This window comes from Felis catus, chromosome F2, assembly GCF_018350175.1.
Source record: "Felis catus isolate Fca126 chromosome F2, F.catus_Fca126_mat1.0, whole genome shotgun sequence".
Taxonomy (NCBI): Eukaryota; Metazoa; Chordata; class Mammalia; order Carnivora; family Felidae; genus Felis; species Felis catus.
Genome location: NC_058385.1, coordinates 31,568,159 through 31,593,662, shown reverse-complemented (window position 1 = coordinate 31,593,662; position 25,504 = coordinate 31,568,159).

Genomic DNA, 25,504 nt, shown 5'->3' with positions numbered 1-25,504 from the left:
TTTGGGGGTTCCTGGGTGGCTCAGTTGCTTAAGCGTCTGACTCTTGATTCCCAGTCAGGTCATAATCTCATGGTTCTTGAAATCCAACCCTGCCTTGGGCTGTGTGCTGACAGAAAGGACCCTGTTTGGGATTCTCTCTCTCCTTTTCTCTCTTTGCCCCTCCCCTAGTCGTGCTCATGTGTGCACATGGGCCGGCTTGTGCATTCACACTCTCTTGGTCTCTCAAAATAATTAAACATTTAAAAAACAAACAAAAAATGTAGTTTTTCTTACAAATGTAAATGTCTCTTACAAGAGAGTAACTTCTATTCACTTTGCAGAGCTTTTCTTATGTCTGCTGTTTCTTAAAAATAATCAGCCTAAAATAATCCTTATGCCAAAGAGACATATTTTGGGGTGGTAAATTCTGCTCCCTTTCGGACTATAGCTACATACACATTCAAAATATCATCTTCTCTAAATAAAACTAAGACTGTATTCTGACCAAACACAAGTTCTTATTTTTAAGTCATTTCTGGCATGAGCTTTCATTTCCACTGAAAACGCTCTCAGAATAATCTCCGGCAGTTAAAAATAACATATTTTAAAACAAAGTCCAAACTGTTGAAGAACAAACCACATGGAGCTATTCTATTATTTAAAATTACACCTGCTACAGTTCTTCCTTCATATGACCCCTTCATATCCTCACCCAATATAAATAAACATTATTTCAGTTAAATTCTCTCTCATAGACACATGTAAACAAACATACATAAAAGTTAGTGAAATTCAAGTCTTCTATGAAAAACATATGCTTTTTATAGTAAGAGTATACATTAAATATAATATTGAAAAATGCATATATTATCAAAACCAAAAGTATTTGTGTAGTAAGAAAAACCAAAATCAATAATATATGAAGACATAAACTTGGTAATAACCATCACTAGAATATTGAAAAGACATATAGCACATGCAAATGGTGTGTTACTTAATAATATTTTGAACTAAATATTGTATATACAAGAATTTATACAAATGACTGTAAAAATGATGTGACTTTTCTTCAAGAATATATATCAGAATAGAAGCCCTAAATATCACAGGAAAAGAAACTAAAGAAAATACAATACATTGATACTGTTGGGGAGCAAGAATTCCTATTCTCTCAAAGGTCCTTCTAGCTGGACTAAGAATCAAATTGACATAAGACATATTAACAGGAGAAAATCCAATTTAATAGGTGTGCATACATCAACTAAACATGGAAATTCCAAGGTCAGGCAAAATGAGATATATGTGTCATTCTGAACTAAGAAGAGGGCTAGGTAGAGGTCCAGGATTTGAGAGGAAAGGAAGGCACTTCAAAGGGCTATAAGAAGAGATCTTGGTAATTAGTTGTTTGTCCTGCCATACAGATGAGTCATTTAGGTAAAAATTTATCTCTGTTCATAGCTTTTATCGTGGGGATATTAAAGACCCCCAATTTAGATCCTTCTTTGTAGTTAAGAAGGACCAAAGTTTCTCTTGTGCCCACATGGTTTCAAGTGCCTTTAGCTGTAGCTCTAAATAATCCATATGTCAAAATGGCACATTCTGGTTGGGGGGGGGGGCGGGACTATCCTAAACCCCTTCAATACAAAGGATATTTGTGCAATTAGTATTATTATTCTCAGTGTTGTAAAATATTTAATAACCTAAAAGAACATTTATAGTGTACAATTAAATACAAAAGAAGCCCATAAAATTGTTAAGTGGTTTAATCTTAAATAGTAAAAATACATTTCCATTTGGATCACATACAGTTGATCTTTGAACAATGTGGGGCTTAGGGACACTGACACCCCACACACACACAATTGAAAATCTGTGTATAAATTATGAATCCCTGAAAACTAAACTACGAATAGCCTACTGTTGACCAGAAGTTTTAATGATAACATAGTCAATTAGCACATATGTTGTATGTTTTATATACTGTATTCTTAAAGTAAAGTAAGATAGAGGAAAGAAAATGCTATTAAGAAATGCAAGAAAAAGAAAAAGAAAGTACATTTACAGTGCTGCACTGTACTTATTTTTAAAAATCCATGTATTAAGTGAACCTGCACGGTTCAAACCTATGTAGTTGTAGGGTCAACTGTAAAAACTATAAATGTGTTTGCAAATAACTATAACAAAATATTAAAGCATATTTTTGTTTCACTTTCTCTATAGTAATAATATTACTTACTGCAATGTTATAAATTATTAGAATAAAGAACTTTGAGGATATCAGCTCATGGACAATTAAGATTTCATGGTATTTCCCCCATAATATGTATACTGGCACAATTCTACTCATAATTCTATTAATCTTTAAATTATAGATCATATTTTGAGTTTATTTTAATAATTTCTATTAATAAAATACTTGGTTAAAGATACATACACACACAGACACACACACACACACACACACAGCAGTTTATAAAATGATCCCTCCATGGACTGTATTACCCATTAAAAGTACCTTGTAAACATATGATAGTTTGATAACCAGTAAGGAACTCATATATGAAGAATATTTTCACTGTGTATAAAAACATAAATACAACATCTCTGGGGGAGTTAATGGAGTAGCAATTTATGGTAATGACCCCCAGATTGATTTTTGCTCCCACCTTTAAATGAAATTTCCAGGGGCACCTGGGTGGCTCTGTTCGTTGGGCATCTGACTTCAGCTCAGGTCATGATCCCACGGTTGTCATGAGTTGGAGCCCCACGTCTAGCTCTGTGCTGACAGCTCAGAGCCTGGAGCTTGCTTCAGATTCTGTGTCTCCCTCTCTCTCTGCCCCTCCCCCGCTCACTCTCTGTCTGTCTCTCTCTCTCTCAAAAATAAACATTTAAAAATTGAAAAAAAATAAATGAAAATTTCCATCTTTTTTGCTGATAAATTGCTTAGGGAAAGTCACCACTAAGGCAGCAAACTCTCTTTCTTCAAAGTCAGAAAGCAAATTACAGTCTTTCCAACACTGCATTTTTCAGACATAAGAAACATATGTTCCCCAAACTCTAAATTACTCAAAGTTTGCTGAATGGCCCCTCTCTTTAAGATCCTAGCTCTAGGAACTCACAGTATCTCATATTTCTTGCTTTAAAAATCCTTAATTTCTCCAGTCTCATTTATAGGTTGGAGATAGTTGGTTATTTAAGGGACCTCATCTCAAAACAGCTCTAGAGCACATATTTTGTATGCATTATTGAAATAGTCTAGATAGAAACTCACTTGGAAAGGGGCGCCTGGGTAGCACAGTCGGTTAAGCGTCCGACTTCAGCCAGGTCACGATCTCGCGGTCCATGAGTTGAGCCTCGCGTCAGGCTCTGGGCTGATGGCTCGGAGCCTGGAGCCTGTTTCTGATTCTGTGTCTCCCTCTCTCTCTGCCCCTCCCCCGTTCATGCCCTGTCTCTCTTTGTCCCAAAAATAAATAAAAAACGTTGAAAAAAAAATTTTAAAGAAACTCACTTGGAAAAATGAGTAGTATTTGTTACAAGTTTTCATGAAGTATCATTCAAAACTGGATTAGAAAGTAGAGTTTTAATCTTTTGTCATTCAGTTATTAATAATTTTATTAGGAAGCAAAGACATGCTCATAATAAAATAGAAATGAACAGAGATGCCTGGGTGACTCAGTCAGTTGAGCCCCCGACTTAGGCTCAGGTCATGATCTCATGGCTTCTGGGTTCGAGCCCCGTCTTGGGCTCTATGCTGACAGCTCAGAGCCCGGAGCCTGCTTCAGATTCTGTGTCTCCCTCTCTCACCGCTGCTCCCACTCTCATGCTCTTTCTCTCTCTCTCTCTCAAAAATAAACAAAAATATAACTCATGTTGTATTTTGTTTCCTAATAGTTGGAGAAATTTTACCCAACTTTCAAGCTAACATATTAACCTAACATAGTTTCATGGATGCTAGTATAATATGTGAAACTCCTGGATCAGAGACATGAGTATTTGACCCACAGAAATAACAGAAGCCAGGATATCATAATTTTTGGTGCTGATCATCTGAACTTCAATGCTCAGGGAATGAAGAAAGAGAGCCAAACAATACCTACACATGCAGGGGTTTGTGTTGAAGAAGAGGAATCCATAATTAAGGAAAGTTGAGTCCTTTTTAATAGCAGTAAACCTGCACTTTGCTCCAGAAGGAAACTGTATTTCTATCTTCAAAGAATGTTTCTTATCAAAATGCATAAGCAAAATATTTAACAGAGAAACAATAATAGAATATAGTGAAGTTGTTTGTATTTGATTTTAGCAGAGGACTTTTTTCAGAAATATAGAATAAAATAGTAAAAGGATACATTGAATGAAAAGATATATTGAGTGAAATTATTAAAAACTGAGAGTTCTGCAAACTTCATTTTTAGTATAGAGATCATAATGCATTAATTGTGGACTTCAGATATAAAATAGTAATTTAAACACTAAAGTTTCAGAAAATTATTACAGAAGTTGAATATAATATGAGCCAGAAATTATTCTTGTTGTTGCCATTAGGAGCAGTGATAGTAGTCATAATATTACTACTCTTGGAATGAGAAGAGAGACAGAGAATTGTCTGAGAGCACTGTTCAAGCTTAGAATAAACAAGAAATGATGTTGGCTAATTATATAGGTGAGTCGTCCTCACAAAGGAAAAACTAGACCAGTATATTAGATGTGTGACTAAAAATAAGACTAACCCATGATTCACTGGGAGCCTTATAAAATATCAATATCAAAATAGTTATTGATCTGTTGATTGATAGATGGATATAGATATAGATATTGGTAAATATATACTAATACCCAAATCTCAACTCAAACACAGTGGTGCAAGTTTTTATGTATCCGACCCAAAAGCCTGATTTTAAAATCATTGTCCAGATAGTCCAGCCTTAGCTCAGAAACACAATTCTAGAAGATAGATAATGCCTAAATTTCACAGGGCAAAATTAAACGAGAATCAATTTAAGATAAGAGCTGTACAAATTCTTGTAATGACATTATTATTCAATTATTTTAAGTCATTTTATGTCACTTCTATGTGAATAATAAAGAGAACATTTTAAGTATAACTTATTTTGCCTATTATTTTTGCATCAAAGAGAGTAAGTTTAATTATGATTTTTACTCCCTTTATATATACCTTTTTAAAAGAATGATAGGATCCTATATAAAAAATGGAAATATATTGAAATAGGAATTATAATTACACCTTCTATAAAATTATTAACTTTAATAGTGAAACCTGAATAGTGCTATAAATCAATTATATTTTTCATGCTGAAATTTTATTTTGTATTCTTCACAGTTACAAATCCTTCTTATGCTTGTGAAAATATTTGTGCCAAAATACAATATGTAGTTTCCTATTTGTTTTTCTTTTAAAGTTTTTAATGTTTATTTATTTTTGAGAGAGAGAGAGAGAGAGAGAGAGTGCATGAGCAGAGGAGGGGAAGAGAGAGACACAGAATCTGAAGCAGGCTCCAGGCTCTGAGCTGTCAGCACAGAGCCCAATATGGGGCTCGGACCCACAAACCTTGAGATCATGACCTGCGCTAAAGTCAGACACTTAACCAACTGAGCCACCCAGACACCCTTGTACTTTTCTGCTTGTATTTTTTTTTTTCGATGTACTCATGTCACTTGACTTGAAATTTTAGAAACTCTACATCTTGACGTAGGAAAAGTGTTAATTTTGTATGGACTCCTGTATCATCATGTCTTATTTCCACATTAATGCTATAAATGGTGAAATATTGGTGTATTAGAGTGAAACAAAAGCATGCTTACTTTAATAACTGATACAAGAGCTCTACTTTTATAAAAACTGCAAAGCTGCTGATGTTGCTGCTGTTGTTTTAGAGAAAATTAGATATCTATCAATGAAAACATTGATGATATTATCTGTAGGGACACCATAAAATATAGTTACACTGCTCTGGAAAGAACTCTAGTAAAGGCTATGCATGGCAAAGGAGAGACAGACTAACCAACGTGCTGAGAAGCTGGAGCATGACTGAAATGGAATGAGACTATTGAAAAATCTTCAGTGGCAGGAAGCAGATGGGCAATAGAGATTCACTCAGGACTATTTCACCTATTCATTTATGAATGTATCATTCATTCATTCCAATTCAGTGGTGTAAACCTCTCAATAAATGTCTAATATCTATAGTCACTGTTTGGAGTAGGAAGGAAAAACTCCAATGTCTAATATAAGACATATAAGACAAAAAGTGAGAAAAAGAACTAGTATAAAACGAGATGATCCATAAATAGAACTTATAGGAAAACAAGAAATCAGAGCCAGGAGACTTGTAAGCCTTACAGCGAGTTTCCCTCAGAGAGATCAGATGTGGCATGGCACGTAGAATGATACTTCAAACCATATTTAATATAAATATGAATGCATAGGATGATTTGTGTTGACATCAGGACTTTATATGCTGTTAGTTCACTGGTTATAAAGAAAACTCCCTCTCAAATAATTTCATTTAAACTTGCCTTATACATTATATGTTTTATCTGTGTATCATGTTAAAATTGTCTCCTAAAGTGGTAGTATTTTACATTTTGTTATGCCTTTTAAATTGAATTCTACCCTACTCTACTGAGAAGCTACATTTAAGCACATTTTTGTTTAGTGTTTACACGTAAAATATGTAATTTTTACAAGTTTTTTTTAATGTTTATTTATTTTTGACAGAGAGAGAGGGAGAGAGACAGAGCATGAGCCAGGGAGGGGCAGAGAGAGAGGGAGACACAGAAACCGAAGCAGGCCCCAGGCTGTTAGCACAGACCTTGACGCGGGTCTGGAAATCACAGAACCCGAGATCATGACCTGAGCCGAAGTCGGCGCTTAACCGACTGAGCCACCCAGGCGCCCCATAAAATATGTAATTTTCATATTTTTATAGTACCCTATTTCTGTTGAGTGCATTTTCCACATTTTGCTGATTTATTTCTTACCTCTGGTAATTGAAACTGGCTGTAAATCAAATGTTATATCCTCTTGATAATTCTCATTAGAGATTCACTCATTATTTAATCTCATAATCTTGCCATTTTTGTAATTAAAAAATTTATTATTTGTTTTGTTTTTAATCTCATGAATCTTTATTTGCTTTTAGTAAAACTTTATATTTTCTCCTCTAAAGATTTTTTTATATATAAAAATTAGTCAGAATTTAAGAAGAGGTAAATGAATTCAAAACATGTCAATTATGAACTAGCTCAATAATAAAATAATGGCAACATATTTTCATATTATATAAACAATTTTTAAAGTAAGATATTTATCTAACTTAGGAATACAATAAATTTTGGGTTTTGCTTTGATATTTGACTAAAATTTTCAAATAGATTTCAAAGTCAGCCTCTAGAGACCTCAGGACACAATGCCTGTTTCAACATTTTATATAGCGAGGTTTTTTCAGAATGCTCTTTCCCTTGCTTTTTAAAACTGAGTTTTATGAGCTTCGGTGTGTCCACCCTAGAACTCAGCTATTTCCCATGCCTTTGTAGCTCAGTACATGATGATAGTGTCCATTATCAGAAGCAATATGAAACCCACAGTTTCTGGAGAACTACACTGATCCACACATTAAAAATTACTATAAAAAATAAGAAATACAAAAGCATCTAATACAGAGGTTAAATGGGCATTAAAACTGAACAGACATTTTGCAGAGGAGAAAACACATCACAGCAATAAACATGTAAGAGATTATTAATCTTAGTAATAATCAGAAAATTAAGTTAAATCAAATGATATACCACTTTAGATCCATTTATTGACAAAAACAATAACTTTATGATAATACCAAATGTTGGAAAGGATATATATCAATATAATCTCTTGTAATTGCTAAAGTTAGGATAACTGGTACTGACACTTTTAAAAAATTTGACTTCTCTAGTGAACTAAATACCTCACTTAAGACTCAACCAATTCACTCCACGGTGTCTATCCAACAGAATTCTTCATAAATCTACAGCATAAGAAAATGTAGAGGGTCGTTCCTATGAAAAATTCTATGTTATTGGATCTGATAACAATCCAAATGCTCATTAAAAGGACAGAGCACAAATAAACATCAGCAAATTCAGAGAATGACCTATCACACAGTAGTCGGAATGACTGAACCATACCCAGAGGAAAAAATGGGGAATCCTAACAATATACTATTCAGTGACATATTTAAGTTCCAGAAGATACGTGGCATAATGCCACTTTTATAAAATTAAAAAAAACCCTAAAACACACAATCATGTTATGTGGGAATAAATGGTAAAGAGAGTGAACTATTTAAAATATAAATCTAGGGAATGATAATCAGAGGATTCAGGATGATGTTGAATTAGAAGGACAGTTGAGATTTTCATAACTGCATGTACACATATGTATATGTGTGTATTCATAATAATTTATGCATAGCACTTATATCTTTCATTGTGATACATGATAACTAGATATGTTAATTTGTTATATCAGATAAAAAACAGACAAACAAACAGGGACCAAATGATCATAAGAATTATAGTTAGTCCAATTATGTATAATTAATATCCAGAAATAAAGCTTTCTTTATCATTTTAATCATTTATAAAATAGAAAGAAATGGAATTATTTCTACTTAATACAAAAAGAAACTAGCTGAAATAGGCTTCAGTAATTTTTAATCTATTAGCAGACAAAACAATAAAGAATATTTAGGAGTAACAATTTTAATGAATTGTTACTACTTTTAACTTTGAAAATGAGATAAATATAAGTTGAAATGAGCTTGAAAATTTTTTTTATTTTTTTTAACATTTATTCATTTTTGAAAGACAGAGAGAGACAGAGCATGAGCAGGGAAGGGGCAGAGAGGGAGACACAGAATCTGAAGCAGGCTCCAGGATCTGAGCTGTCAGCAGACAGCCTGACGCGGGGCTCCAACTCACGAACTGTGAGATCTGACCTGAGCCGAAGTAGGACGCTCAACTGACTGAGACATTCAGGAGCCCCAAGCTTGAAAATTTTTAAATAAGTGCATGTAAATTAAAAACAAATGATTACCCATGAAATCATTGTAGAGAAGTAGAGGTTACAGTCTAATATAACCAAAAAAAAAAAAAAGAGTAAAAGAAACAAAGACATAACAGAAGATGAATGAAATGAGAATAAGACTAAAAGATACATTTATGATTTATGGATATATGTATATACAAATGGTTATATATATATATATATATACATATTTAGCCCTCTAAGTCAGGAAGTGGTGAACTGTACTCTGCTCTTTTTGTGACAGGATCTGCAAAGAAATTTGTTAAATACGCATAGAAACCAGGTGGAATAGAAAATTGATACCATTAATGTAATCTATGGCAAATGGAATTATATATGTAATTTGATTTATTACCTATTATTTTAGTAATTCAGTAACATTTGGTAGGCACTTACTAAACAAGAAGAAAGAAAGGAGCGTGGGGTAGTCAAAAATAGCACATTAAACTGCTAGATAGAAACAAATAGAAATAAAGGGAGATTTTGTTCATGGTTTATGTACCCACCTAAATACTAGCTAGGTTTCCAGGAAGTACATGAGGGTAAGGGAAGATTAAAAAAATCAGCATGGAAAAATAAGTGAAACCTAACAAAAATAGGACTGAAAGTTAAGTATCCATACTCACTAGATTAGAAAGACAGTTTTCAGGAAATAGATAAAATATGTGTCTTCTTTAAGGATAAAAAAAAAAAGCAAAAATGGTTGGTATGGAAATCTTGTCAATGTCCAAAAAATTGAATTTAGGTTTAATTTGCTTGAGAACACAAATGGTCAATAATAATAATACTTTATTTGTGTTATAAATATTGAGTTATAACATTGTTGTGGTCTAAATATTAGAACTTTTAGAATTTTTAATTTGTTGTTTTGATGTTTGATGGAATTAAAGTTCCTTTGTTCAAAAAAAAATTACAGTAGCACAAAACTTCCTCCACACCTTTCTCATTTTTTCTGGCTTAACTTCATATAGAATGATTATATAGAAAACTTTCAATGGTAATCTATAGAACATAGCAAAGATTTTTTTAACTCTGCAAGTACTCTGCAAACCCACCAGAGATTTACTTCAAAATTGGGCTTCATTTGCACTCTCTTCTCCCTTTAATGGCATTCTAATTTGAAAGAATTTTCCTATGTGGGAAAAATGATTTTTCTTATTGCAGTATCATGCCTACAACAGTAAGCATTTATTTTGCTAGTGGGTTTGCAGAGCAGGTCAGGCCTCTCCTTTCAGACCCAGAAGGCTTTTCTGGCTCCATTTAATGTGTCACCCTGGCACGCAGGTGCCAAGCACAGATGCTCATTGTAATTGCAAAGGTGCAAGCAGGCAAGCAGTAACTGTGAGATCTCTTAAGCCCTAGACTTGGCACTGGTTACACTATTTTATCCACATTGCGCTAGCCCAAGGAAATCACAAATCCAAGCCAAAGGTCAAGGGGCTAGGATGTACACTTTTTTGGTTTGTTTCCTTGTTTGTTTTGAGAAGGGACTGCAAAGTTACAATGGAGGTCAATAATCCAACCTACCAGACTCTACCTTTTCAGGCACAATTAACATCCTTGCCACATTACACCATCCTCATCTCAAGGCCCCCACGTTGTCATCACCTGATGCCATCTAAGTGTTTGAGGGTTCTGATCTGTTCAGAATCAGAATTTGATTTCTACCAGTTTGCATCTGATACATTTTGGCACCTTTTTGTTATTTGTGTGCACACTAAAAGTTATGATTCCTTAGAGAATTAACTCATTTATCATTATGTAACGTTCGCCTTTGTCCCTGATAATTTTCTTTATTCTGAAGTGTGTTTTATCAGAAAATGATATAGCTACTCCAGCTTTCTTTTAATTCGTTTTTTTAACTCATTTTTAGTGGCATCTTTGTCTTCATCTCTTTATTTTTAATCTATGTCATAACATTTAATGTTTTTTTTTAACGTTTATTTATTTTTGAAAGAAAGAGAGAGGCAGAGTGTGAACAGGGGAGAGGCAGAGACCCAGGGAAACACAGAATCCGAAGCAGGCTCCAGGCTCTGAGCTGTAAGCACAGAGCCCCACATGGGGCTCAAATTTATGAACCATGAGATCATGACCTGGGCGGAAGTCAGATGCTTAACCAACTGAGCCCCCCAGGAGCCCCTATCTATGCCGTAACATTTGAAGTCAGGTTCCAGTACACAACATATAGTTGCTGTTTGAAGCACTCTAAATATCTCTGCTTTTTAATTTACGTATTCACATCATTCATCTTTAAAGTGATTATTGATTTAGTAGGTTTGATACCTACCATGTTTGTAACTTTTATATTCATTGCAGGTGTTTTGTTTATTTTACTTCACTTTGTTTTCTATCTCCTTTGGTTCTGAGCATTTTATGTGATTTAGATTTATCGCTTCTCTCTTAGAATATCATGTTTTCTTTAAAAAATTTAGTGGTTGCAATGTATTTTGCAATATACATTTACAATTAATCTAAATCCATTCTCAACATAGAAAGTGCAAGTACTTATTAATGAGTATTTCCAGTTCTTCCTTCGTGTCCCCTACAGCATCATCATTCATTTCACTTATTCATATATTATACTTACACAATATATTATTGTCCTTATTACTTTGAATAGTTTTATTTATAAACTGGATTATATATTATATATATATATATAAGTAGAATGATGAAAATATTTTATTTTGTTGTATTTTATTTTAATTTTATTTTCTTCTCTGATGTTTTACCTTTTATGTAGATGAATTTTTGACTTCTAGTATTTCCCTTCCCTCAAAGAAATTCTGTAATATTTCTTGTAATGCAGATCTACTGGTGATGAATGCCCTGTCTGTGTTTGTCTGAGAAAGTACTGTGCATATTTGAAGAATAATTTCACTGGATATAGAATTCTAGGTTGTTTGATTTTTCTTTCCACATTTTAAATATTTTATTTTCCCCTTTTCTTGCTGGCATGTTTTCTGACAGGAAGTCCAGTGTAATTCTTATTTTTGTTTCTCCATAGCCCAGTACATATACTTTTCTCCTCTGGTGGTTTTCAAGATTTTCTCTTTGTCTTTGTTTTTTTTTTTTTTTTTTAATTGACATGTCAGGTGTAGAATTTTTTTTTTCTTTTTAGTATTTATTTTGCTTGATATTCTCCTACATTACTGAAACTGTGGTTTGATCAAATATTTCTTATGCTGTTATCTCTGCCTTCTTTTGATATTCTGATAACATATATGTTATACTTTTTTTTAATTTTTTTTCAACGTTTATTTATTTTTGGGACAGAGAGAGACAGAGCATGAACGGGGGAGGGGCAGAGAGAGAGGGAGACACAGAATCAGAAACAGGCTCCAGGCTCTGAGCCATCAGCCCAGAGCCTGACGCGGGGCTTGAACTCCCGGACCGCGAGATCGTGACCTGGCTGAAGTCGGACGCTTAACCGACTGCGCCACCCAGGCGCCCCAATGTTATACTTTTTGAAATTGTCCCACAGTTATTGAATATTCCGTTATGACTTATTTCATTCTATTTTTCTTTTTGCATTTGAGTTTGGGAAAGTTCTATTAGCATATCTTCAAGCTTACTGATTCCTTCTTCAACATGTCCAGTCTACTGATAAGCCCATTAAAGGCATTATTTACTTTTTTTAATGCTTATTTATTTTGAGACATAGAGAAAGTGAGGGAGGAAATCCCAGACAGGCTCCATGCTCAGCACAGAGCCTGATGTGAGGTTCAATCTCATGACTGTGACCTCATGACCTGAGCCAAAATCAAGAATCAGATGCTTACCCTACTGAGCCACCTAGGTGCCTCGGGCATTCTTCTGTTAATTTTGTTTTTTGGTTTTTGGGTTTTTTTTTTAAATAATTTCTAGCATCTCCTTTTGATTCTTTCTTAGAATTTCATCTCTCTGCTTACATTATACATTTGTTCTTACACGTAGTCTGCTCTTTCCATTAGATCCCTTAATATTAGTCATAGCAATTTCATATTCTTGGCGTGATACTTATGAAATATCTGCCATATCTGAGTATGGTTCTGATGTTTGATTTGTCTCTTCTATCTGCTTCTTGCCTTTTAGCATGTCTTATAAAATGTTGTTGAAAGTGTGGTAAGTTGTGTTGGGTCATAGCAGCCCTGGTGATGTTTTGATGTGTGTGTCTATGGAAGGGGAGCAAGTATCCTATAATCCTTTGATTTAGTCTCAGTCATTAGCGGCCTGTGTCCCTCAGCTATGACCTTCACAATGATGTGCCATCTTTTGTTGAACCAGGAAGGCTAAATGTATCTGGAGTTGGGTATTTCCCTTCTCCAACATATAGTAAGGCTCTAGTAAATCTTTTCCCTGCTGAGTAGGCCTTCCTTATAAAAAAAATACTGGGAATATTGAAAAATAATTACTTTTCCCTTGTTACTGCCAGAAACCAAGAGATTTTCTTGGCTTCTCCCCATAAAAACTTGCTGGAGTTGCTGGAGGCAAAACCCATAAAAATGTAGGGGCTCCCTAAAACCCCAGTACCCAGGAGTTTATCTTTCACTATTATACACTCCAGCCTTTTGACTAGCCTCTAGCAACTAGTTATGTTACCATTTAATTGTTCCTACCAGTCTATGGCTCCAGTGTTTTTTTTCTTCCAGTAAGTTGATATGGCATGTAATTACTTGTATTTGCCCATCCGCGCAGATTTGGAAGCAGAGATTTCCCCTGTGACTTTAATGCTCTGAACAAGAAATGCCATTGATTTTCATCTTATTCAGTATTTGTCTTATTATAAGAAGGATGTAATGATTTCCAAGACTTTTACATATGAGAGGTAAAACTGGAAATATTCAGGTTATATCTTAATGGTCAGGCCTCTGATTTACTAATCAAGGCAGTGTTTCAATGTGATAACCTTTACCAGTAAATGCAAGTTCTACATTCTCTATATTTCATGTATATTCTAGTTGCAAGCTAACAAGTTCTTTCCTGAGCTTGTTTATTTAATGCAGAACCTAAGAATAGCAAAATCAAGCTTTCAGTATTCTGCCTGGACACCATCTTGTTTAAGTCCATAATTAATTAAATTCAATTTCTGTATTACAGGTTCTTTCAGATGACAGTTTTGTCAATGTTTCAAAGCTACATACATTTTCTTGCAATTTTTTCAGGCATCTGCCATCAACCTCAAACATACTGTTGCATGCTTTAGACTTTTGTTGTTGATGCATTCCATTGCTAGGTATTAATTTATGCATTTGTTGGCTCCTGCTGCAATACAAAAAACTCCACCAACAGTGCAAAAGTGTTCCGCTTTCTCTGCCTAAAACAGTATGGAGGTTCCTCAAAAAATTAAAAATGGAACTATATTATGACCCAGCAATTGAACTACTAGGCATTTATCCAAAGGATACAAAAATGCTGATTTGAAAGGGCACATGCACCCCATATTTTAGCAGCATTAGCAACAATAGCCAAATTATGGAAAAAGCCCAAATGTGCATCATTTGAAAGGATAAGAGATATGGTATATATAGAGATGTATATGTATATATACATGTATATGTATATGTGTATATATGCATATGTATATGCATATGCATATATACACATATTCATATACACCATGAAATATTACTCAGTGATCCAAAAGAATGAAATTTTGCCATTTGCAACAATGTAGATGGAACTAGAGTGTATTATGCTAATCAAAATAAGTCATCCAGAGACAAATATCATATGATTTCACTCATATGTGGAATTTAAGAAATACAGCAGATGAACATAAGGGAAGGGAAGGAAAAATAAGATAAAAACAGAGAGGGAGGCAAACCATAAGAGACTTTTGAATACGGAGAACAGCCTGAGGGTTGCTGGAGGGGAGGTGGGGAGGGAGATGGGTTAAATGGGTGATGGGCATTAAGGAGGGCATTTGCTGGGATGAGCACTGGGTGTTATGTGTAAGTGATGCATCACAGGATTCTACTCCTGAAACCAATACTACACTGTATGTTAACTAACTTGAATTTAAATAAATAAAATTTTTAAAATACCTCAAAAATCTCTGTAGCATAACAAACACAAAAAAAGTATGTATATGTTCACTAATCTGATTCATTTGGAGAAACTCTTTCAGTTCAATTTGGTGGGTGGGGCAGATGGGTAACTGATTAGCTATATTTCAATTGGGATGATGCTAGGGCCCAGATAAGTGGAATGACACATACAAGGGAAAGGGTTTTCACACAGTAATATTTTTGCAAAGATACAGAGAAATATACTCCATTTTGTGCGTTGGGTCTGGAAAGTTACATCACAAACTGTGCGGGCATGGAAGGAGCAAAAAATTTCAGCCATAAATTCCATCTTAAAAAAGTAGGACAGTCATTATATCAATCTCTTAAGTTTATTGTGAGTTAATATATGCCAAATGCCTTGGACAATTTCTGGCATTTGGCAAATGAAAATAAATCCACTGTTATTATTTTAAGAGGTTATTTTAAAAGGATAGTATGAAGTAGTCATGGAAACTGAAGTGACTGTGTTTCTATTCGTTTATTGTGCTAAGCTAATGAGTTTCAAACATCTAGCTGCCTTTAGGGTTTTGTTGTTGTTATTGTTAAGTATGTATTGGCTTATAATAAATGGATATTGGACTTATATTTGGATAAGGAGCATGCAATTCTTACATCATGTCTCATGAATTACTTTCGTTTAAGGCAACCTCTGAAATGGGAGAAAATATTTGCAATCTGTATAGCTAATAAGGAGTTAATCTCCAAATTATATAAAGAATCCTTACAACTTAAGAGTTGAAATAAACAAAAAAACAAATAAACAAACAAAAAACTAACCTTGATTTAAAAATGGACTAAGCACTTGAATAGACATTTCTACAAAAATGACATACAAATGAACTACAAGTATGTTTTTAGAATGTTCCGTGTCCCTAATCTTCAGAGAGAAATGCAAATCAAAACCACAGTGAGATATCACCCCACCTGTCAGGGTGGTTATCAATCAAATAAAAAAAAAGACAACAGGGGCACCTGGGTGGCTTCGTCAGTTGAGCGTCTGACTTCGGCTCAGGTCATGATCTCACGGTCCGTGAGTTCGAGCCCCGCGTCAGGCTCTGTGCTGACCACTCAGAACCTGCAGCCTGTTTCGGATTCTGTGTCTCCCTCTCTCTCTGCCCCTCCCCTGTTCATGCTCTGTCTCTCTCTGTCTCAAAAATAAATAAACGTTAAAAAAAAAAAAAGACAACAATTGTTGGTGAGGATGTAGAGAAATTGTAACCCTTACATATTGTTAATAAGAATAAAAAAATGGTGAGACTGCTATGGAAAAGAGTATGGATTCTTCAAAAAATTATGAATAGAACTACCATATGAACCAGCAATCCTACTTCTGGATATATATCTAAAATCACTGAAATCAGGACCTCCAAGAGATATTAACATTTCTCTATTTATTGCAGTATTATTCACAATAGGTTAGATGTGGAAACAACCTAAACATGTATTGACAGATGAATGGATAAAGAAAATAGGTAGAGACACTGAAATACTATTCACCTTTTAAAAAGAAGAAACTACAGTAATACGCGACAATGAGATGAACCTTAATGAGGAAATTGTGCTAGGTGAAATAAGCCAGCCATAAAAAGACAAATACTATATGATTCCACTTGCATGAGTTATCTAAAATAATCAAGTTCATAGAATCAACGAGTGGAGTGGTGGTTGCCAGGAGCTTGGGGATAGGGGAAAATGAAGAGTTACTAATCAATAGACATAAATTTTCAGTTAAGCACTATGAATAAGCTCTAGAGATCTACTGTACAGAATTGTATCCCTGGTCAACGATAATGTAGTGTACACTTAAAATTTTGTTAAGAGAATAGATCTCATGTCAAGTATTCTTAATAAAATAAAATAAAATAAAATAAAATAAAATAAAATAAAAACAATATTAATAGTATGGATCCATTGTAATATATTCAAAAAAACACACAGTGAATCTTCTTAAATGTTATATATATCAACATGTGCATAGTCAGTTAATGTACCATAATCTTCTGTGATGATTTTCTAGATGGTAAAATTAAAGAGTAATTTAATTAAAAAAAAAAAAAGGTAGAGCAATTCTTTGGTTTAACAAAAATGAAGGATAGAGAAATCCAGTTTGGCTACATGGTTTTCAAACAGAAGAGTCAGGGTTGGGAAGATTAAAAAATTAAGTGACCAAAGAGATGGAGAAGGAGGAGGAATATGCATCTGAAACTATTTTCTTAAATGAATTTCTATATTTGACGTTTTATATACAAATCACTTAAACAGAATGCCATAGCGGACTTTTTCTTTTAACAGATGGAACATTTTTGATAATTTTAGTAAGAGATTTATTTAACATTTAGTATTCTTAAGTTATTACTTTATTTTTAAACTTTTAGATGATATCAATGGAACAGTATTTCATAAATATTGAATGTAATTGTAACTACATAAATGTATGCAGTCTATTTTGAACCCTGTTTTGACCCATTTTTTTTTAACCATACATTGTGTCTAGCATTTTTCAGTTTCTATTATTGGTCTATTCATTTATCATTTGTCTCTATATTAGAATGAACGTATTCACACACACACACACACATAAAACACATATACATATACATATGTATATATGTATTAATACATATGTATTAATATACATATTAACCCATATGTATTGTATTAGTTTACATAATAGAATAATGTAATAATTACATTATTATACATTAAAATACATTAATAATGTACAATGCATACATACATATAGATACATGTTTATGTATGTATTAAATGTGCATTAATATACATATTAACCCATATGTATTGTATTAGTTTACAGAATAGAATAATGTAATAATAAATATAATCTCTTCATGTAATTTAATATCTACTACCGATAAGAAAGTGATATGTATCCAGGAAATCTATTCCCTGATAATGGAGGGTTATCTCATTAACACAAATATGTATGTGTACATTCATCCCTATTTTTCTTCCTGTTTTTCCTCTTTCTTCTTCCCTCTCATTCAGTAGGAAAGCACTTTACCTCAGAGGCAGAATATTTGAGGAGAAAAAAGATAGTCTTTGAGTTACTTTGGGGAGAGGCATATGCAGAGTATATTGTACAGAAGCAAAAGAAAGAACACAGTTTGAATGCACACAATAACACTGCCCATATTCTTGTTTCATTGTTAACACTAAAAATGGCATTCTTGATATATTGTACTAATCTTCTAAATAATATTTACATTTAACAAATCTATGCAGTTATTTCTTGTTGAATTGTGGCCATATGTATTAGTGATAGCTGTGCTGTCCCACATAATAATTAAACAGGTTAATGATATATTAACTCATTTGTGAAATAATGACCAAAGTTCTCGAATTTCATTCCTTGCTGTCAGATTTGTTAGCCTTTCCTTCTTTACTGCTAGTAACTTTCCTCTTTCCATTTAATGTTCATCTTCTAAGCTTTGTAGATTGCGAAGTATAATAACTAATCATTTTGTGGTTATTTCTAGATATAAGTCGGCTTTGAGTTATGATATGAAAATTTATTCAGCATTTGATTGTTTAGAAAATTTTACTGTGACTATTAGTTACATTTTCACCTTTTACAAATGGACATTGAGTAATTTTTGTTTGAGCCTATAGGGGAAAACAAATAATTCATTTACTATTGAATGATGAATAAACATACTTCTTTTCTATATAGAAATCTAGTCTTATTGCATATGTCCCCTAAGGGAGATGACTTTGAACAATGAAGAAAAAACTGCCAAATTTAGACAACTTTTGGTTAACTTCTCAGCTTTTTCCCCCCTACTGGATCCTAATACATAGTATAAGCAGAGATTTGGTTATATACTCTCAGATCCCCCTACACTGGGCATTAGAATCAAATCAGTCAAGTTATTGATTTCTCTCTCCTTGTTAATGGAAGATTTATTTATTTATTTATTTATTTATTTATTTATTTTTCTAAAAGCTGAGACTGCCTTTTCTTAGGATCCCACTTTTGTGAGGAAAAGAAGTCCTGTTTCCAATTTCCATCCTCACAGAGGCCATAGCCTTGTTTCCTATTCCTCAAGAGTCATTTCCGTGAGATTTCTTTAATAATGGCGACGTAGTCTATTGTAGGCCAGCCACTTTGATGCACTGGACAAACATTCAAAACCATTTATTTAAAAGCAAGAGAGAGCTCCTTTAAACGTTAAGATCTAAGACAGAAGGGAAATGTATCAACTTTTTCAAAGAAGATCACGTTATTTTGCAACTGTATATCCTATAGTATGTTTTTAAAGCTTTAACAATTAAAAAAAACTAAGATGAAATAAAAATGTTTTCATTTAAAGTAGACACCACTAATGTGATAAGGTCAATTACAGTTGATTAGACTGAAAATGTCTATGGGGGGGGAGGGGGGAGATGATTTGGGTGTATATAAAGGTAGGTTTCTTAAGGAAACATAAACAAGAGAAGTAAGGAAATAAACCCTTGAGATGGAAATAATCTCTTGAGAGACATACATGTTTACTCATATGATTGGCTTCCCTGTGGCAATGTATAAATCTGATTATAATTGGTGATTCATAATAGTTATTCCCTCGGCACTCCTAAACAAAAAGCAATGTAAGACAAGCCAAAAGAAAAAAAAAAAAAGAAAAAGAAAAGAAAAGAAAAACAAATAACAAAGACAAAACAGAACCAAACCACTCCATCATCGACATAATTCCAAAATATACTATTTTTGCTTTTGGTTGCTTTTAAAACACTTAAAATACTTCAGTGAGCAACTTATTACTGACTGAAAGCTCTATTTAGCGGAAAATTATTCTTATAGAAATGACATTTTAGTTTCAGGCTGCCGAAGTGAGTTTTATTAGTATGTCGTTAATCATTGCCTTGAGGGTGACACCTGGGAAAAATGATTTAGTGGAGATTAGAGCACTCAAATATAACACTGAAAATATCCACTTTATTTCCATTGGGGGCAGTGAAATATATTTCAGTAAATAATGACATTGGTAAATATTTAAATCAGCTAGAGATTTAATTCATTTTTGTGTATTAATGCAATTAACTTAATTTTGCTTATTAAATAAAATGACTTTGGTCAATTGGTACCTTATTAAATACATTTTTAATGTAAAATTATTGATTATTGTATAATACTAAACACAGAAATACTGTTTATTTTGAGTTATTTTTATTCTCAAACTTTTCTATTTCTCTTATTAGAGAACTTTCTTATAAAACTCAATTTTTTCAAATAGAATTTAAAATATAATTTTTAAATGTTGCCTTATGGTCAAATTATTATAGTCTATTTTTAAATTTTATCATTTCATTATTATTCATTACCATCATTTTATTTATTTAACATCAACTACTGATTCTTTAATATATACCAACCTTTGTCTTCACAATAAAATGTAGAATAAAACAAACAAAAAATTCTTATCCATATAAAGTTTACAGACTCCTGGGAGAAATACCTATTAATCAAGCATTCTGACAAACAAATTTAATTTTACAACTATTGTGTGCTAGATCAGCATAAATCAATGGTAGTTAATGATAAGGAATGTACCTTTCATTCTGAAATTGTGTTTGCATTATTTTGAAATGGACAAATGTCTTTTGTGAATTAAATATTGATGTATATAGATGTTAGCTTTTTAAAGTTCTATTTACATTTAAAAAAAAAACAAAAAAAATAGTTATCCTATGTTGACTCCTTCTTACCTTATCCATACACGATGAAATCCAAGTTCTGGGAATTAATGACCATGTTAACCCCTATAATCATCCTCTTCGCTTTCAAGATCATCATCATAAAAATACCACTTACTAAAGAGTAATTGTTCCATGTCCCATATCAATAAATGCTTCAGTGACATTATATGTTGACCTATAAAACATGAGGTATTTACCTTACATTATGATGAAATAGTTTGGAAACTTCAATTTTATGATCAATATTACATAGTATGTGTATAAACCTAGATTTTTCCCTTTACTAACTATAATCTCTATGACTTATTTTAATTGTTATTTATCATTATAATCATACTTGTTAATAAATGCATTGAAATTCAAAATATTAGTTGGAATAATGGTAAGATAAGTGTTCCTGACACTAATTATGTATTGTTCAATCAGTTGATCACTGGATAGGTCTATCATCTACCTACCATCTGTGTTTTATCTATGTCTATAAATATAAAACTCTGATTATCTCTCAGATTAACTTAATTATAGTTTCTTAAAGAAACATAGCCATAAAGAAGCCATTTTAAGTTTACATAATGTGCAGAAAATAGAGATCATATTAGGAATCATTTAATTAATAAGAATCATATTTCCTATCTGAGTAGTTATAGCTATGTCTTCAAAGATTTTAGTGCCTAATGCATGCAGGCCTTGTAATTGTTTTCTTTGGCACCATTTGTCACTTTCCATTTCTTATTATTTCTTAACTGGAACAGGAACATCAGGAGCAGGGTGAAGGATAAGCATAGAAAACAATGGTAGTACTGGCAAAAGTTTCTCTAAAACACAAATTCTGTTCCCTGAAATATGAATATTTCACTGGTCATAATTATAAACTGGCTCTGTAATGGTGCATGAGGAAGAAAAATGTCCTACTGAGTCAGTAAGTGTAGATTGGACACTTCACTTTGGAAAATGATTCTGCTAGGAGCCATTCAATTTGAGTAATACAAGTATTTCAGCTGTTTTTAGCTCAGGGGATTTAAAATACAAGATGTATTTGCCAAGATGCTCAAAAGATTAAGAAAGAGGGGAGAGAAGAATTTTAGTATATTTCTGTAAAATATAATACAAGTACTTGAGGTTTTGCAGTTTGCTCTCTTTGATTTAACAATGAAAGCTATATTGAATACCACACACACCAATAAACCATATTCAGTATATTTTGAAAATACTGTCAAATATTTTTATATTACAAAATATATTTATAATGTGGGATATGTTGTTTTAAAATTTTAGTCTAAATAGGATTCTAGATCATAACTATTTCTTTTTTTAATATATTTTATTGTCAAATTGTTTTCCATACAATACACAGTGCTCATCCCAAGTGCCCTCCTCCCTGTCCATCACCCACTTTCCCCTCTCCCCCACCCCGAAACTACCATTAGTTTGTTCTCAGTCCTTAAGAGTCTCTTATGGTTTGCCTCCCTCCCTCTCTGTAACTCTTTTTCCCCTTCCCCTCCCCCATGATCTTCTGTTAAGTTTCTCAAGATCCACATATGAGTGAAAACATATGGTATCTGTCTTTCCCTGTCTGGCTTATTTCACTTAGCATAATATCCTCCAGTTCCAACCACGTTGCTACAAATGGCCAGGCTTCATTCTTTCTCATTGCCAAGTAGTATTCCATTGTATATATAAACCACATCTTCCTTATCCATTCATCAGTTGATGGACATTTAGCCTCTTTCCATAATTTGGTTATTGTTGAAAGTACTGCTATAAACATTGGGGTACATGTGCCCCTATGCATCATCACTCCTGTATCCTTTGGGTAGATTCCTAGCAGTGCTATTGCTGGGTCATAGGGTAGTTCTATTTTTAGTTTTTTGAGAAATCCACACTGTTTTCCAGAGCGACTGCACCACTTTGCATTCCCACCAGCAGTGCAAAAGGGTTCCCGTTTCTCCACATCCTTGCCAGCATCTATAGTCTCCTGATATGTTCATTTTAGCCCCTCTGACAGGTGTGAGGTGGTATCTCATAACTATTTCTATCTTCTTATGTTTAATTTCTTTATTGAAGAAACTGTAAGTATATAACACATATGTTCCTTTGTCAGTATTTGTACCTGTCTATTTCTATGTCTGTATCTACATTTGTCACTTATAGAGTTTTAAACCAGATAGGTCAACAAGGAAGGTTAATAATCACAAAGAAGTTCTTTTGAAGTTGTGTAGGATATATTTTCACAATGCCTAAATTAGATTTTGTATATACATTCCCAGAACTTCCTCACTCCACCACAAGCACACATTAATGCAAGTACTAATTCACTGAGATGTCAGAAAAACAAAATTCCAGTGATCATGGAAGTTTTCTAGATCCAATTTTTAAGTCATTTAAAAGATAATTTGGACTGAATGCAACACATTCAAGGAATCCAGCATTCTAATGTATTCAGATAAGAGGACATATAAATAAATTGTGTGAAGTAATATAGTCAAATGAATATCCAGAATTTAATAACCTCCAACTCAATTAATCAAGAGAATATTAAGTACTGAACATGTTAATATTTAACTGAATCCGTTTTGCTTACGATAAAGGTCAGAGATTCATTTACAGCAGCATTATCTCTCAAATATGAAACTTTACATGGATAGACTCTGTTCTTAGACAGCTGCTGAATGTTGCTACAGCAACCAGAAAGGTTGAAAACAAGGATCAATGCAGTCAAAAGTAGGACAGCTAAAGTTAAACCATGTTTTGGGAATAGGTTTGCTGTTCTTATTGCAAGAAACATAAATTGGCCTGCTAAGTTTTTTAACTAAGAAATGCACTTGTTCTATAATATAAAAAGCAATTTTATGATTCATTTAGCCATTTCCTTAGATACAACTTAACATATTTTATAATTGTTATTTTCAACATGAAATTGAATTAACTCATTTGCATGTGAACGACTTCATATTACTAAACTGAATCTCCACCTCCACAAGGTTTGATCAGTAATCTGGTGTGCGTATTAAATAAAAGCTAATACTTTCATCATGTCCCAATAATAAATAATTAATCAAGAATTAAATACACACTGAGTTAATTCTATGTCTATTGGATGCTGTAACAAAAATATGACATTTACTTCAAATTTTAAACTCACACTCTGTAACTTCATTCTGCACTGTTAGAAGAATTAGAGAATCGTAGAAAGAAAATGTAAAATAGCTTAGAGAGCCCTCTTAATGTTCTGCCACCAGTTAGTTGCATTTAGAAATAGCATCCTGGTGTTCTGCGTGACATTTTTTTCATGAAGTGTTATTGGCAAAATGTGGCATAAACAATGACATTTCAAGATCGACGTATTTTATTTTAAACTTGTACATGTTACCTATGGTTATGAATAAATTATAATCACATGAGTTCCCCAAACTATGTTTTTAAGTAGACAAATAAATATTTTTTGTGACTGACTCCAGAAATCTCTTACTATACTAATGACCAGTTCTTGAGTTACATCTGACATATACAATCATACGTACACATTCAAGCATAAATCTGTAAATTTATAGAACTGTCACTATAATCACAAAAATTAACATGTTTATCGCTTACAAAAGTTTCCCAATGCCCTTTTGTAATTCTTTCCCCATGTCCCTTTTCAGATCCTACTACTCCCATTCTTAGGCAAACACTGCTTTACTTTGTCTTAGATTAGTTTTGAATGTTCTAAGACTGTAATAAGATTAAAATTATTCAGTCTGCACTTACTTTGGTCTGGATTTTTAAACTTGAAACTATTCTGACTGTCAGTCATATTGTTGAATGTATCAGTTTATTCATTTTTGTTGCTGATTAGTATTTCATTTAATGGCTGTATTACAGAGTTTATCCATTTATCCATTGAAGAACATTTGGATGCTTTCCAGATTCAGGCTATTGCTAGTTGATATAAATAGACACATGCCGGTTTATGTATGGACATATGTTTTCATTTCTCGTCAGTACATAGGAAGAAGTATAGGAACTGAGTGATATGGTAGTTGTATATTTTAACTTTTTAAGTAACTACCAAACAGAATGGAGACCCCAGAAATAAACTTACACAGATATGGTTAATTATTTTTCAACAAAGGAGCTAAGAATATACAATGGGAAAAGGACAGTCTCTTGAATAAACCATGTTGGGAAAACTGGATGGCCACATAGAAAATAATAAAACTGGACCCCATCTTATACCATATTCAAAAGTCAATGCAGAATGGATTAAAACTTAAACATAAAAGCTAAAAACATAAAAACTCCTAGAAGAAAACATAAAGGATAACCTCCTTAACACTGGTCTTGGCAATGGTTTTTTGGGTGAGACCTCAATAACAAAGGCAACTACAACAACAAAAAAAGGGGACTGCTGGTTGGCTCAGTTGGTTAAGTGTCCAACTCTTGGTTTGCATCGGGTTCTGTGCTAGCAGTGAAGAGCCTGCTGGGATTCTCTCTCTCTCCCTCTCTTTCTGCTCCTCCCCCACTCTCTCTGTCTCAAAAATAAATAAACTTTAAAAAAGGCAAAAAGAGGCAACAAGAGAAAAAATAAGCAAGTGGGCCTACATCAAAGTAAAAATGTTCTGCAGAACAAAAGTGTTCTGCAAAGGAGACTATCAATAAAATGAAAAGGCAGTCTAAGAACTGGAAGAAAATGTTT